Below are 12,934 nucleotides of genomic sequence, written 5' to 3'. Positions count from 1 at the left end.
CGAGAGCTGATACAAATTAATTGCTTTTAGTGATTATGACAAATGTTAACAAAATGTTGAGCAATGTAATAAATAAATTACTTTTCAAATAAGTTACGTTACATGTTATGTTGGCTGACAGCCATATGTACCGGTATGTTAGCTAGTTACCTAACGTTAGTTGACTAGTACTTAAGTACATCGAACTTGCCAGGCAGTATATTAACTTTATGCTATCTAACTACCCAACGTTTATTGACTTGATTATTCACATCATTCTTAGCTAAGTGGTCATTGTACGTTTCAATGGACATTGTTCATTCTGGCTATCTACTCTGATTTCAGAGCATTCTCGCGCAGAATAACTGATGAATTTACAAATGGCCGGTGTTAGTACACATCAGCAAAAAAAGCCTAATTAAATTGTTGCCAGCAGCACAGTTACAGGCACTAATGCTCTGGATAACATGAAAACAGCCTAACCAGCTCTGCTAGGGCGAGTAAAATTGTCAGAGTGAGGTGTTCTCTCATTTGTGTCTAGAAATATCTAGCCAACATTAGCCAGTGGTGTAAAGTACTTAAGTAAAACTACTTTAAAGTACTACTTAATTAAGTCATTTTTGGGGGTATCTGTACTTTAATTTACTATTTATATTTTTTGACAACTTTTACTTCAATACATTCCTAAGAAAATAATGTACTTTTTACTCCATACATTTTCCCTGACACCCAAAATTACATTTTGAATGCTTAGCAGGACAGAAAAATTGTCCAATTCACGCACTTATGAGAACATCCCTGGTCATCCATACTGCCTCTGATCTGGCAGACTCACTAAACACACATATTTCATTTGTAAATTATGTCTCAGTGTTGGAGTGTGCTCCTGACTATCTGTAAATTTAAAAAACAAGAAAATGATTCCGTCTGGTTGGCTTAATATAAGGAATTTGAAATGATTTATACTTTTACTTTTACTTTTGATACTTAAGTATATTGTAGCAATTACATTTACTTTTGATACTTGAGTATATTTAAAAGCAAATACTTTTAGACTTTTACTCAAGTAGGTTTTTACTGGGTGACTCACTTTTACTTGAGTCATTTTCTATTAAGGTATCTTTACTTTTTCTCAAGTATGACAATTGGGCACTTTTTCCACCGCTGCAGTTAGCTTGGGTGCTTGACTATCGTTGAACACTCAGATCAACCCTACTCGGCCAGAGCGTCCAGTGTGCGCTCTGAATTTACGAACGCCCAGAGCGCACTCTGGCACTCTGGATTGAATTCACGAACACCCCCAAATTCATAAAATGGTTAGCTAGTCATTTGTTATGCTAACAAGCTAGCAAGAGGTTGCATAGCATCAGCATCAACTTCCGGTAGACAGGCGAAGCTCTAGTAAGCTCAACTGAAATGATACCGTTTGTTTACAGTATACTAAAATGAACTAATAGTATGTGGTATATACTCATTAAGTATGTAGTATACAGTATGTTGGTATGGGTTTTTGAACACAGCTATAGTTCAGCTAGCCAGCTATTTTATGCAAGGGAAAACAAGCTCGGGACAGGATATAGGGTCTGTGCTATCCGGGCTCCTTGGGACGTCCCTACCCCATTGAAGTTGACATTTTAAATGGTTACGTTTAGGGTTAGGTAAGGGTTATGGTTAGGGTAAGGGTAGGGGTTAAGGTTAGGATTAGGTTAGGGACATCCCACGTATCCCAGATAGCACTTATTCATGATATAGCTGGGCGCACATGCGCACTAGGCTAATTCAGGATATAGATTATAGTTTTTATGCCCTGATATCCGGAGCTGGCGGCGAAATGTTTAATAAAACAATTCAGAGACTGAAACGAAGAAATTAGATGACAAATATTTAAAGAGAGAGAATCGATATACAATTCCGAAGTCAGCTGTAACTGTCAGTAGTAAAACAAAGCTTAAAACGATGTTTGAGTGAAGCTGAATACAGAAAATGAATGGTGATGTCGGTTCTGGACACGGTAGACTGCTTCTCCTCACCACTCTATTCACACCCATTATATGGCGGTATTTTAATGCCAATAATACTGTAAACATAAGAAAACAACCCAGACAACTATCATTGTGAAATTACAACTACTTTTCTGATTTTGCCTTCTTTTGTGTACAGTAAGTGGGATATGTTAAAAATGGACTTTATACATACATGTTTAATCACACAGCAACATTTCCCTGTTTTTTGCAGACTTTGTGTGGAGGACCGGACACTAAGGCGTGGAAGAGCAGACGACAACAACATTGATTGCTGCTGTGTTGCCAAGGGCAAACTAACTGTAAGTTCTCCCGTCACCTTTTCACAGTCCTGAAATAGGGAAGTAAGACTTTAAGACTTCTTCACTAGAGTTACAGTTTACATACTGTCTGTTTGTTTACAGCACCATTAAACAAGAGGTGTATTTAGCGAGGGCCTAAGTGTAGTCTTTAGGCATGTGTTTTATACACATACGTATGACTAACTAATGGGGTGTTAACAACACATCTTAGCAGCACATCTGGTACATCTAATACTGTCAAGCTGCTTCTTCAGATCCAACTCCAAGTGTTTTTATCGTTCCATGATGAAGGCTAAGACTAAGAGCACACAATTAAGTGTAACTTTTACCTTAAAAAACTACCATGCAAGAGTAGTTACTGTAAGTCTCTTTGATTGACTCAACTCCGTTGTGGTTCGGTTGACCTAGATCGACATCAATCATTTAAGGCCTCTTCCTAATTCTGCAGACTAAGTTGTATTTCCCAATTTGACTTTTTAAGTTGACTTTACTTCTCGCAGGGAGTTTATTGCCCAAAGTTTGGATGCTGCTTTTCCCCCTTCATGTTTTTAATAGCAGTTAGATTCACTCTAAAAACACTATTTGTGTCTTTAATGGTTGAGCTGGCCAGGATGGAATTGACTGGAGTTGATGAGTTCTAAGTGAAGCTGTGGGGAGAGTACGAGACGAGGGCTTTACTGTGACACTATAATGACAGGCAACAGGGAGGTGAACTCATTTTTTTAGTAGGAATAGGATGAGAAGGGGGGGTTGGAGGGCAGAAAGAGAGGGAAGTCTCTTTAATTGAGTGCAAAAGCAGCTGGATATTCCAAGCCATTTCCCGCCACAACAACGGTGCACTGGCACTGCCTGTCTCCATATCCTCCTGGCCCTAATCGCTCCCAGCCGCTGCATCCTCCCTCCCTCCCTCCTCTCCTGTATGGATTCTTCGGAGCCCTACCGAGGATTGTTTTACACTTAATTTTGTTAGACCTAACGAGATTTCGCTAATTAAATCTCCTCCTGGCTGGAGCCGCCATCTCACCCTGTTGCATGGAGTGTTTGTTTGTATAGATCTTTTTAGACTAATAAACATGTTCATTCCAAAGTCGTGGGGAGAGGAGAGAAGGGTTGTGTTGAGTGGATGAGGCTTGTGTTGCTCCTGCACTTCTGATAATCCTTATAGGTTTTAACCTAGCATTCTGTGTTAGGGAAGTGGCAGCCATCCGCACCAGGTACCACTGTCTCTCCTCAATGGAATGGCATCCATGAGATGATAGTCTCTTATGAACACTGTCCATGGCTACCTAGCTCTTTCCCTTCCTTCACATCATCTTGTTATTGTATCAATGAATGGGCAGCGATCATGCAGCTACAGTATATGATCCTGATAAACACAGCTGTCCACCACAGGAGGCTGCTGAGGGGAGGATGGTTCATAATAATGGCTGGAATGGAGTGAATGGAATGGTATCAAACGCATGGAAATTGTGTGTTTAAGTTCGATAACCATTCCATTTATTGTGTTCCAGCCATCACTATGAACCAGTCCTCCCCAATTACGGTGACACCAACCTCCTGTGCTGTCCACCCAATCCACACCGGTCTGGATGGATTAATGTGAAACCTTTAGACATTGCTATATGCTTTCCCAGTATCATGACCAATGATAGAACAATTCTATGATGGATAGACAGATAAAAATACAAACATTGTCTTCCTCTCTAGGTCCCTTTGTTGTCATTAACAAAGATAAAACTACATGCAATAAAAATGGGTTTCAATAACCAAAATGTCCCTGTAAGTCCCAGTGTATAATCTCAAGAAGTCTACCCTGCATTGTATCGCTGTGTGTTGTGGGGTTTTAGGGGAAGTGTCACCAGGTGTGGCCAGGTCTAAACATAGGCAATGCCTGGGAGGGGCCCTGCCTGGGAGGGGCCCCTCAGGAGACACTCCCCGACTATTGTAGGAGCAGACCGCCCACAATAGACTTGTAGTCTCTCAGCATTCTTGCTAGCCAAAGGCTCCATTGTAACCACCTCCTTCCTCCATTCTCCCACTCCCTGCCTGCATCCCTCTAACTCCCTCTTGGGTTTGGTTCTATCCAGTCCTCTGCCACCTCTACCCCCATTGTGGAGGGTGTGGGTAGGCTGCTCGGTTCTGGCGGAGGTGCCCCTGGTGAAGGCCTGTGCTTGGTGATCAGGTTTCTGCCACCTGTCGCTCAGCTTAGGGAGGGGGAGGGAGGGAGGGAGCCAGGGGAGATGCCCAGGCATCTGGCACCAAGAGGGGCTCGCCATGTGCCAAGAGTACTGGATCCCAATGTTCTCGATCTTTCATTTCATTCAATTAATTTCATTTCTCCAGTGTGAAGTCCGCTTTCTCATTTCTCCCCCTTTTTTATCAAGGAGGACAACATAAATGGTGGTAGGGAATTGTATTGTTAGCTTTAGCATTAGCATGTGGCCAATGACTAGCATCTCAAAGGTAGATGTTAGTTACAGATAATTTAGTATTGTTGGAATCAAAGCTTTGTGTTTTATGTTTAGATGTGTCCTTACAACTGTTTAAGAAATGCCATTAGGACTCACATGAGTTCCTTGTGTACAGTATCCTGTTGACCAAATGGTATCTAACATATGAAGTATCTAACACATGCATAGCAAGGTTAGCATAGAAATTCAGAGATGGAAGCCAACCTCATTAAACAGACTACATCTGAAATGTTCGCTCTCAGATGAAGCAACTAAGGTTATTTTAGGTTGAAGCACCTGACACCTCCCACTGTCTTTACAGACAATTAAATAGTGAAGGCTGCCATTTCCAATCCCACAAGGAAATCCAATGTACAGTGCATTCGGAAAGTATTCAGACCACTTGACTTTTTCCACATTTTGTTACGTTACAGCCTTATTCTAAAATGTATTAAATTGTTTTTTTCCCTCATCAATCTACACACAATACCCCATAATGACAAAGCAAAAACAGGTTTGTAGAAATTTTAGCAATGAAATATCATATTTACTTAAGTATTCAGACCCTTTACTCAGTACTTTGTTGAAGCACCTTTGGCAGCGATTAAATCCTTGAGGCTTCTTGGGTATGACGCTACAAGCTTGGCACACTTGTATTTGGGGAGTTTCCCCCTTTTTTCTCTGCATATCCTCTCAAGCTCTGTCAGGCTGGATGGGTAGCGTCGCTGCACAGCTATTTTCAGGTCTCTCCAGAGATGTTTGATCAGGTTCAAGTCCGGGCTCTGGTTGGGCCACTCAAGGACATTCCGAGACTTGTCCCGAAGGTACACCTGCATTGTCTTGGCTGTGTGCTTAGGGTCGTTGTCCTGTTCGCCCCAGTCTGAGGTCCTGAGTGCTCTGGAACAGGTTTTCATCAATAATCTCTCTGTACTTTGCTCCGTTCATCTTTCCCTCGATCCTGACTAGTATCCCAGTCCCTGCCGCTAAAAAACAGCATGATGCTGCCACCACCATGCTTCCCCGTAGGGATGGTGCCAGGTTTCCTCCAGACGTGACGCTTGGCATTTAGGCCAAAGAGTTCAATCTTGGTTTCATCAAACCAGATAATCTTGTTTCTCATGGTCTGAGAGTCCTTTAGGTGCCTTTTCAAACTCCAAGCAGGCTGTCATGTGCCTTTTACTGATGAGTGGCTTCAGCCTGGCCACTCTACCATAAAGGCCTTATTGGTGGAGTGCTGCAGAGATGGTTGTCCTTCTGGAAGGTTCTACCATCTCCACAGAGGAACTCTGGAGCTCTGTCAGAGTGACCATAGGGTTCTTGGTCATCTCCCTGACCAAGGCCCTTCTCACCCGATTGTTCAGTTTGGCCGTGCGGCCAGCTCTAGGAAGAGTGTTGGTGGTTCCAAACTTCTTCCATTTAAGATTGATGGAGGCCACTGTGTCCTTGGGGACCTTCAAAGCTGCAGATATTTTTTGGTACCCTTCCCCAGATCTGTGCCTTGACACAATCCTATCTCGGATCTCTACGGACAATTCCTTCGACCTCTTGGCTTGGTTTTTGCTCTGACATGCTGTGAATTGGGGAACCTTATATAGACCGTTGTGTGCCTTTCCAAATGATGTCCAATCAATTGAATTTACCACATGTGGACTCCAATGAAGTTGTAGAAACACCTATTGATGAGGGAAAACTTTTTATTTAATCAATTTTAGACTAATGCTGTAACGTAACAATATTTGGAAAAAGTCAAGGGGTCTAAATACTTTCCGAATGCACTGTATACCCTAGAGAAAGAAATTGAACCTGCACCTCTGTAAATATCATGCCATATTAGTGGAGAATCTGTGAAACTGTGAGCCTAGGGTGCCGCCTGGGATAAGGGCATTTTCCTAAGAAATTAAACGATTTAGCTGTCATTTCGATAATGTAACAAAAAAATATAATATTTTGTCAAAACGGAAAAAGAAAACAAATTGACGTACGCCTATAATATATACTCCTGTAACCTTTTTGCCAGGCAATTTCGAGTTCACCCATATGCCCTTCATCATTAGCGTTAGCAGCACGCTAGCTACCCCTCCATCTCCCATCCCATCGTTCTTGCCATCTCAACCATCATCCCCTAGTGAAACCCCTTCATCTCCTCACTCTGCTAGCTACCCAACCCTGCTCTCGTTTCCCCACCAACCCAGCAACCCTAATTATGTTGATTTAACTTAGCCACAACCCCTTCCTTCCTCCATACCACCATCTGAATGGAAGCTTATTAGTTTGAATATTTTTTTTATTTATTCCCCATTTCTTGGGGCCCCTGTCGGCATATCCAATTACTCTCGCCGCGCGGCTGTAATTGCCTCCATGCCAATGGCCACCAGACAATCGTGCTAAATGAGGTGAGGCCGAGAGGCTGCGAGCCCGACTTCATTAAGAGCCAATGGGATTTTATTGGGGGGACTGAAGACCCAGCTCATCAAAAAGGGACGATGGAAAGAAAACAAAACAGATGGAGAGGAAGAGCCGAAAGACTCTGCAACGTAGCTCGCTACATGCACTTTTTTTACCCTGGTAAGAAAAAAGAAGCAGCAAAACTCTCTATAACTCCAACCTCGCCATCAACCCCTACCCCATCCCTGTAAAACATACATACAAGAGAAAGAGACAAATGTTGGAGCGTTGTTGAAAGATAAGGCAGGCCTGAAGGGTGGAAGGTTTTATAGGAAGTATGTGGGCTTCTAGACTTGTTGTAGTATTTGAATAATAGTAAAATGTTTGTTTTCTTCAGAATGTTTGTCTGTCATTGTTGTTAAAATGTATTCTTGGCTTGAATTATGTAGCACTTAACAAAATAATATTTTTTTTTCACTTGCAATCATCTACCTCTGGGATGTTAAGCAGATCAATACCAAGTCTAATATTACAGTTTATGTTTTCATCACCTATGTGTACAATAGATACTAACTAATATATTAACTCATTTCAAAAAGAGTACTGGTGAAACTAACAGACATAGATGTTATACCCAGTTAAAGCATTCAAAGTGCTGCACTGAGATTGGGGTAGTATTCATGCTTCTGTGCAGTGTGGGATATGGCAGTGCTTGATGCACTCAGAAACAAGGAAAGTACTCAACTCAGTAAGAGGGCATGCAAAGTGCTACAAGAATAGCTTTTTCAGCAGCAATGAATGGAGTGGAGATGAGTGAGAGCCAATCACTGCCGATATACAGCAATGTGATGCATCATGTGTTGAGATGTTTTCCAACCCAGACATGTACAGTATGTATGTGGTAGTGATGCCCATGCAATAGATATGAACATGCCCTCGTCTGTCATCAGTCTGCCCTTGGTATGCATGTGAAGCTGGTCCACCATTTTGGAGAACCCCTATAGGAATAGCTACATTGCAGCTTGCAGTTGAGGATCAGTTCCCCATACTTTAATCCTCTGCACCATCTTAATGCCGCTACGGTTGTCCTGCTGTGGGATTCAGCTCAATGTGCCTTTTGACTCCTCTGTAAGAGGGTCCTGCCAAAATCTATTACACAGCGAATAGTGTTCACCTACAGGAGCATTTAGACCCAGTGTGTAATGTATACTGTGTACTGAACATTAGGTTCTAATCTGACTTTGCTCCCTTCTGTCGCCATTAAGTCCATTCACATTAAGTGACAAATTGTGATTTGCACAAAAGACAACCCAATTACAAGATGCATCTGTTTCATCCTCAAAAGACAATTGAACATTTCAATGTTTCAAATCAAATTGTATTTGTCACATGCACCGAATAGAACAGGTGTAGACCTTACTGTGAAATGCTTACTTACAAGCCCTTAACCAACAATGCAGTTTTAAGAAAATAGGATTAAGAAAAGATTTACTACATCAACACAAGACAGTGTACTCAGTGTGTGTACCCAGTGTTTGTTGTGGGTGGTTGTAGGCCTGGAGCCGATTGACGCCTGGCCCTGGTAGTAACAGCTGTCCTCCAGCTGCCAGAATCTCCCGCTTGGAGGAAAACAGACCCAAACCTCCAGGGTCAGTGCTGTGGTATGGAGGTCTCCACGGCAACCGGAGGAGGATCTAGAGCCCTGAGAACAATCCTGCCACTGAGAGGAGAGTTGCGCTCCAGCTCGCCTCTGAGCTCAACACAGGGGAATGCGACTCTCCCCGAGTGGGGAGACGGAGAGAGGGAGAAAGAGTGAGAGCTGAATAGGAAGGAGGGAGTGAGAGATAGGGAGAGCAAGGAGGAAAAGAGGATGAGGAGAGGAGGGAGGGAGGGGTGAGAGAGAAGCTTGGTTTTATCCCGGCCAAAACAGCGGTTGTCATGTTAACCCAACCCCCTCCTCCTCCTTCCCACCCTTCCTTCTCTCTTTCTCTCTCTCTTCAACCCCTCACCTAGCTCAGGCATTCCCCACAAGCAGTGAGGCAGTGTTTGAATGACTGAAACACTATATGCAGAACGTAATTTTTTTAACTTATTGGGTGCCGGCTTGTATACGACACTCTGACCAGTGGTGATTAGAACAAAAACCTGATCCCTTTGCCAGAACGTATTTTTGTTATATTAAACACTGCACTGAGCAAGCTCTATTCCAAGAAAAGTCATGCTCTTTCATAATACGTTGTAGTTCAATAAACATAGCTTTTTATGTAAGTACGTTTATTTTGTTTGAATTCAGCTGGTTGAGATAAGTTTGTTGCTCTAACAGTTACACTGTAGTCTCAAACTGCAGACCATATCAAAGTTATTTACACTGTGGTAGGCAATGGCCATCAACCTGTGAATTTGAGTCTATGTTTGTGGTCATACAAAAACCTTAGAATAAAACTTCCACACACCATCCTTATATACAAAATCTCTAAGTAGGGTTTTGTTTAATAGAGCTAAGATTCAAATCAGCAGAGGAGACAATAGAAACAGTAACAGAAAGAGTAACAGGTGTTAACCAAGATGCGGTGCCACTTGAGCCACTGTATCTGCTGATCAGGGCTTCACTTTAACTGGAAGGAGAAACACTTGGCCTGGACATTCTGATAATCATAAATCAGTTTAAGACAAAAGGAAATTGCGAATCCAATCGTCTATTGTTATGGTACATGAACAATTGTCAGAAGATTATTGTTCTGTTCTAAATGAAGAGGCCCTCACGCTTCACCTGCAGCTCGATATGGAAAGTAAGACACACAAACAACACTTGATTTAGACGAGGGGAACAGAATGCTTGTTATTTACCTTAAGGTCACCACTTTTGCCTAAATGGTGACAGAAATTCACAAAGAATGGAGGGGTTTCTATGGTAACAGGCTCCCTGCAAAAAGGTCACCGTCAGACGCAGCCTCAGAAAGACACAGCAGGATTATGGGGGATTTGGAGGGAGAATAAAATCAGTTTTATTCTCTCTTTTTTTTGTATAAATACATTTCTTCTATAGAATATCTGAACCATGATAAAAACATTGGATTTGAATAGTGCAATTACATGGCTCCAAACGGCAAGGGCCTCTCTTTTTTATTATGATTTCTTTATTTTCTTTTGATGTCAGAATTGAAAAGGGAGTGTGGTCGGCAGTCGCCCGACGCCCAAGCTTTGTGCTCGCCGCTGATACATACCCGCCTTGCCCCCTCAATCACTGGCGGCTTCTTTCGCTCCCCTCCCTCTCAAGTCATTTTAATTAAGTCAGTCTCGCTGGCGTGGCTGGCAAAGATAATTGGAGAGGGTTTTGGATGCCATTTACTCTAAATGTCGCCTGTTTCTTCCCTTTCTTTTCGGTCTGTCTCGGTCTGCCTCTCCCCCCATCTTCTGGCATGGAGGCTGATCTGCCCCCCTCTCTCTTTCGTTTCCATCTTATATTCAAACGTGAAATATGGATCAACCTCGTCTGTGTGGTGTGTGGCACGCCACTGACAAGTTCCTGTGAATTGGGCCGATGGTGCAATTGATTTGAAATGGCAAATCAAGTGATGGCAATTTCTTTGAAATGAGGGGATCCTTTTGAACTATTTGAAAAAATAATTATTTTCTCACTGTCAAGAATACTGAAAATTTATAGGGAAGACATATACACACTATATTAAAAATATCTTAAGAATAACTAACATAGATTATGCTTTAAGCAATGCTTTGATGATCTGGAAGTGAAGCAATTGTATGTTGTTTCTCAACATCATTTCACATTGCTTCCATATGGAGAGAATGATGATCCCCCAAGTTCTAGTCAAGAGTATAGACCCATTTCTCATTGTTAAAAGACATCAGAAAGGGGCTTGTTTACATTGGATTGAATACAACTTCAGATGCAGCTTCTCCCTTACAGAAAAAACATTATTTCACATGTGGAAAATTCATTTCATGTGAATTTCACCTGATTTCACGTTAAATCAATCAATGTGAAATCAGGTGAATACATCTGTTTTTGGAACACTTCACATGTGATCACGTTTTCACTTGTAGTTTCTATCACATTAACTTCACATAAGATCATGTGATCAAATGGAAACATGTTTTTTTGGAACACCTCCCATGTGTTCACGTGAAATGCATGTTTTTTCTGCAAGGGCTGCAAGTTAACAAATACATAGTCAGATGGTTAGCGCCTACAACATGGCAGCTGTCATCGGAGGATTGATTAGCTAGCAAGATAGCGAGGCAAGGTAAAATATCCCCAATAGAACTAGAATAATATACTTATTGAGCATAGCTATACCCATCAGTCTTGTGTGTTTTCATGGTCATCATTCACTCACTGTTAAGTTTGTCAAGTTCCCGACATCAGTATATAGCTATACTGCTACAGGGCTTTTGATGTGAGGATACGCGTGCATCACTTGAACGTGATGTTTGCTTGTGAACAGAAAATGTCTCTATGTGCAGTATAATTTAGATTGAGACTGCAAAATGAAGTGTAGCAACTTTGTGAAGAATCTGTTGAATAATTTTTATAATAATACTGTAAATTTCTTTCAAGTTATTTGTGTTGTCGTGCGTGCATGAGTTTTGAGAGTTCAGGAATCTAGCAATGAGTGATATGTGCAACAGTCTTAAAGTGTTAACTGTGTGCAATGTGCCCATGAGTATTAACGTCACACTTTCTGACTTTTGCAGTGTTCACTTATGTGAGTGATAAATATAATACTACATTTACACTACATGTATGAACCCTACGACATATAATGTGGCGTATGAAGTATGTTGTACTTGAGTGTTTAGTGTGTGCAGTGTGTGGCATGTGCGGCGTGTGTGAGTGTTAAGTGTGCGGGGACTCCTCCAGGCAGGCCCCCTATCAATCACAAAGGGCCGGGCCTGTTGCTAAAATGGGTCTGCAGTGGGCCACCCATCCAGCCTTGCCGCTCGGGGGAGATCCAATGTCCTCAGCGCTCTAATGCACTCCAGATGTCCTTTTGGCTGGGGCTGATTTTTCCATGTGGTCTATATTAAAGGGAACTTTATTTAATATAACAGGCTTTTAAAATGCTACATTTGTGCACAATTTCTACTTAAAATATCAAAGGGACTTGTTGATGCACCTGCAGCAACTTGCCTGTTCAGTTCTAATCGCTGGCTCCTGATAGCTGTGCATTTTCTATTTTTTCCCATTTTAAAACAGCATTGGTAATACTGAGTCCCCAATGTCTCTGTTCTCTCTGGTGTTGGCTGCTCTCTCCTCTCTCTCTTTATCTCCATCTGGCTCCTTTCATCTCTTACCTTCTCTCTCTTTCTTAATCTACTTGTGTCTCTTCCTTTCTCACACTCCCTTTCTCTCTTTTTCTCTAGTTCTGGCTTTCTCACTCCCCCTCTCTCCCTCATCACCCCACACAAGCTCCCCTCCGCTCCCTGTGGCATTTGAGAGAGGAAATGTAATATTGGATTGTTTGGTGTTTCCAAGGATTCCATTTGGCTGGGCTCCTTCCCCGACACAAAGACAAACATCAGCTGTCGGTGCCAAGAGCAGCAAACACCAGCGTCTCCCTCATTATTCGCCCCTCTCATTTCAGAGCTCTGGCCTACTTTTTATTGTCTCTTTCTTCCCCACTGCCTGGTTTGTGTTCTAGATGGCTCTCCATGCTCTCCAAGTGCCCCTGTCACTGTTTTTTTTTCTTCAACTTTATGGCATACCCACTGTGATCGTTTGAATTGTGTTATCGTAATTACCAGGCCCTTGGGAATGGTTGGGGACAGTTATCAG

The 12,934-nt window shown here is 42.1% G+C and overlaps 1 protein-coding gene across 1 annotated transcript in view; it reads left to right on the top strand.

The window, feature by feature from the left end:
• The window catches only part of LOC106567647 (pannexin-3), a 104,475-nt gene that overhangs the window by 34,317 nt on the left and 57,224 nt on the right, over nucleotides 1-12,934 (top strand). Inside the window, exon 2 of the mRNA XM_045693501.1 lies at nucleotides 2,215-2,302. The gene's annotated coding sequence lies outside the window, so the exon portion shown is untranslated. The remainder of the gene's footprint in view (nucleotides 1-2,214; nucleotides 2,303-12,934) is intronic.

Source organism: Salmo salar, chromosome ssa13, assembly GCF_905237065.1.
Source record: "Salmo salar chromosome ssa13, Ssal_v3.1, whole genome shotgun sequence".
Taxonomy (NCBI): domain Eukaryota; kingdom Metazoa; phylum Chordata; class Actinopteri; order Salmoniformes; family Salmonidae; genus Salmo; species Salmo salar.
The sequence above is the reverse complement of the archived record's forward strand: the minus strand, read 5'-3'. Positions and strand labels throughout refer to the sequence as shown.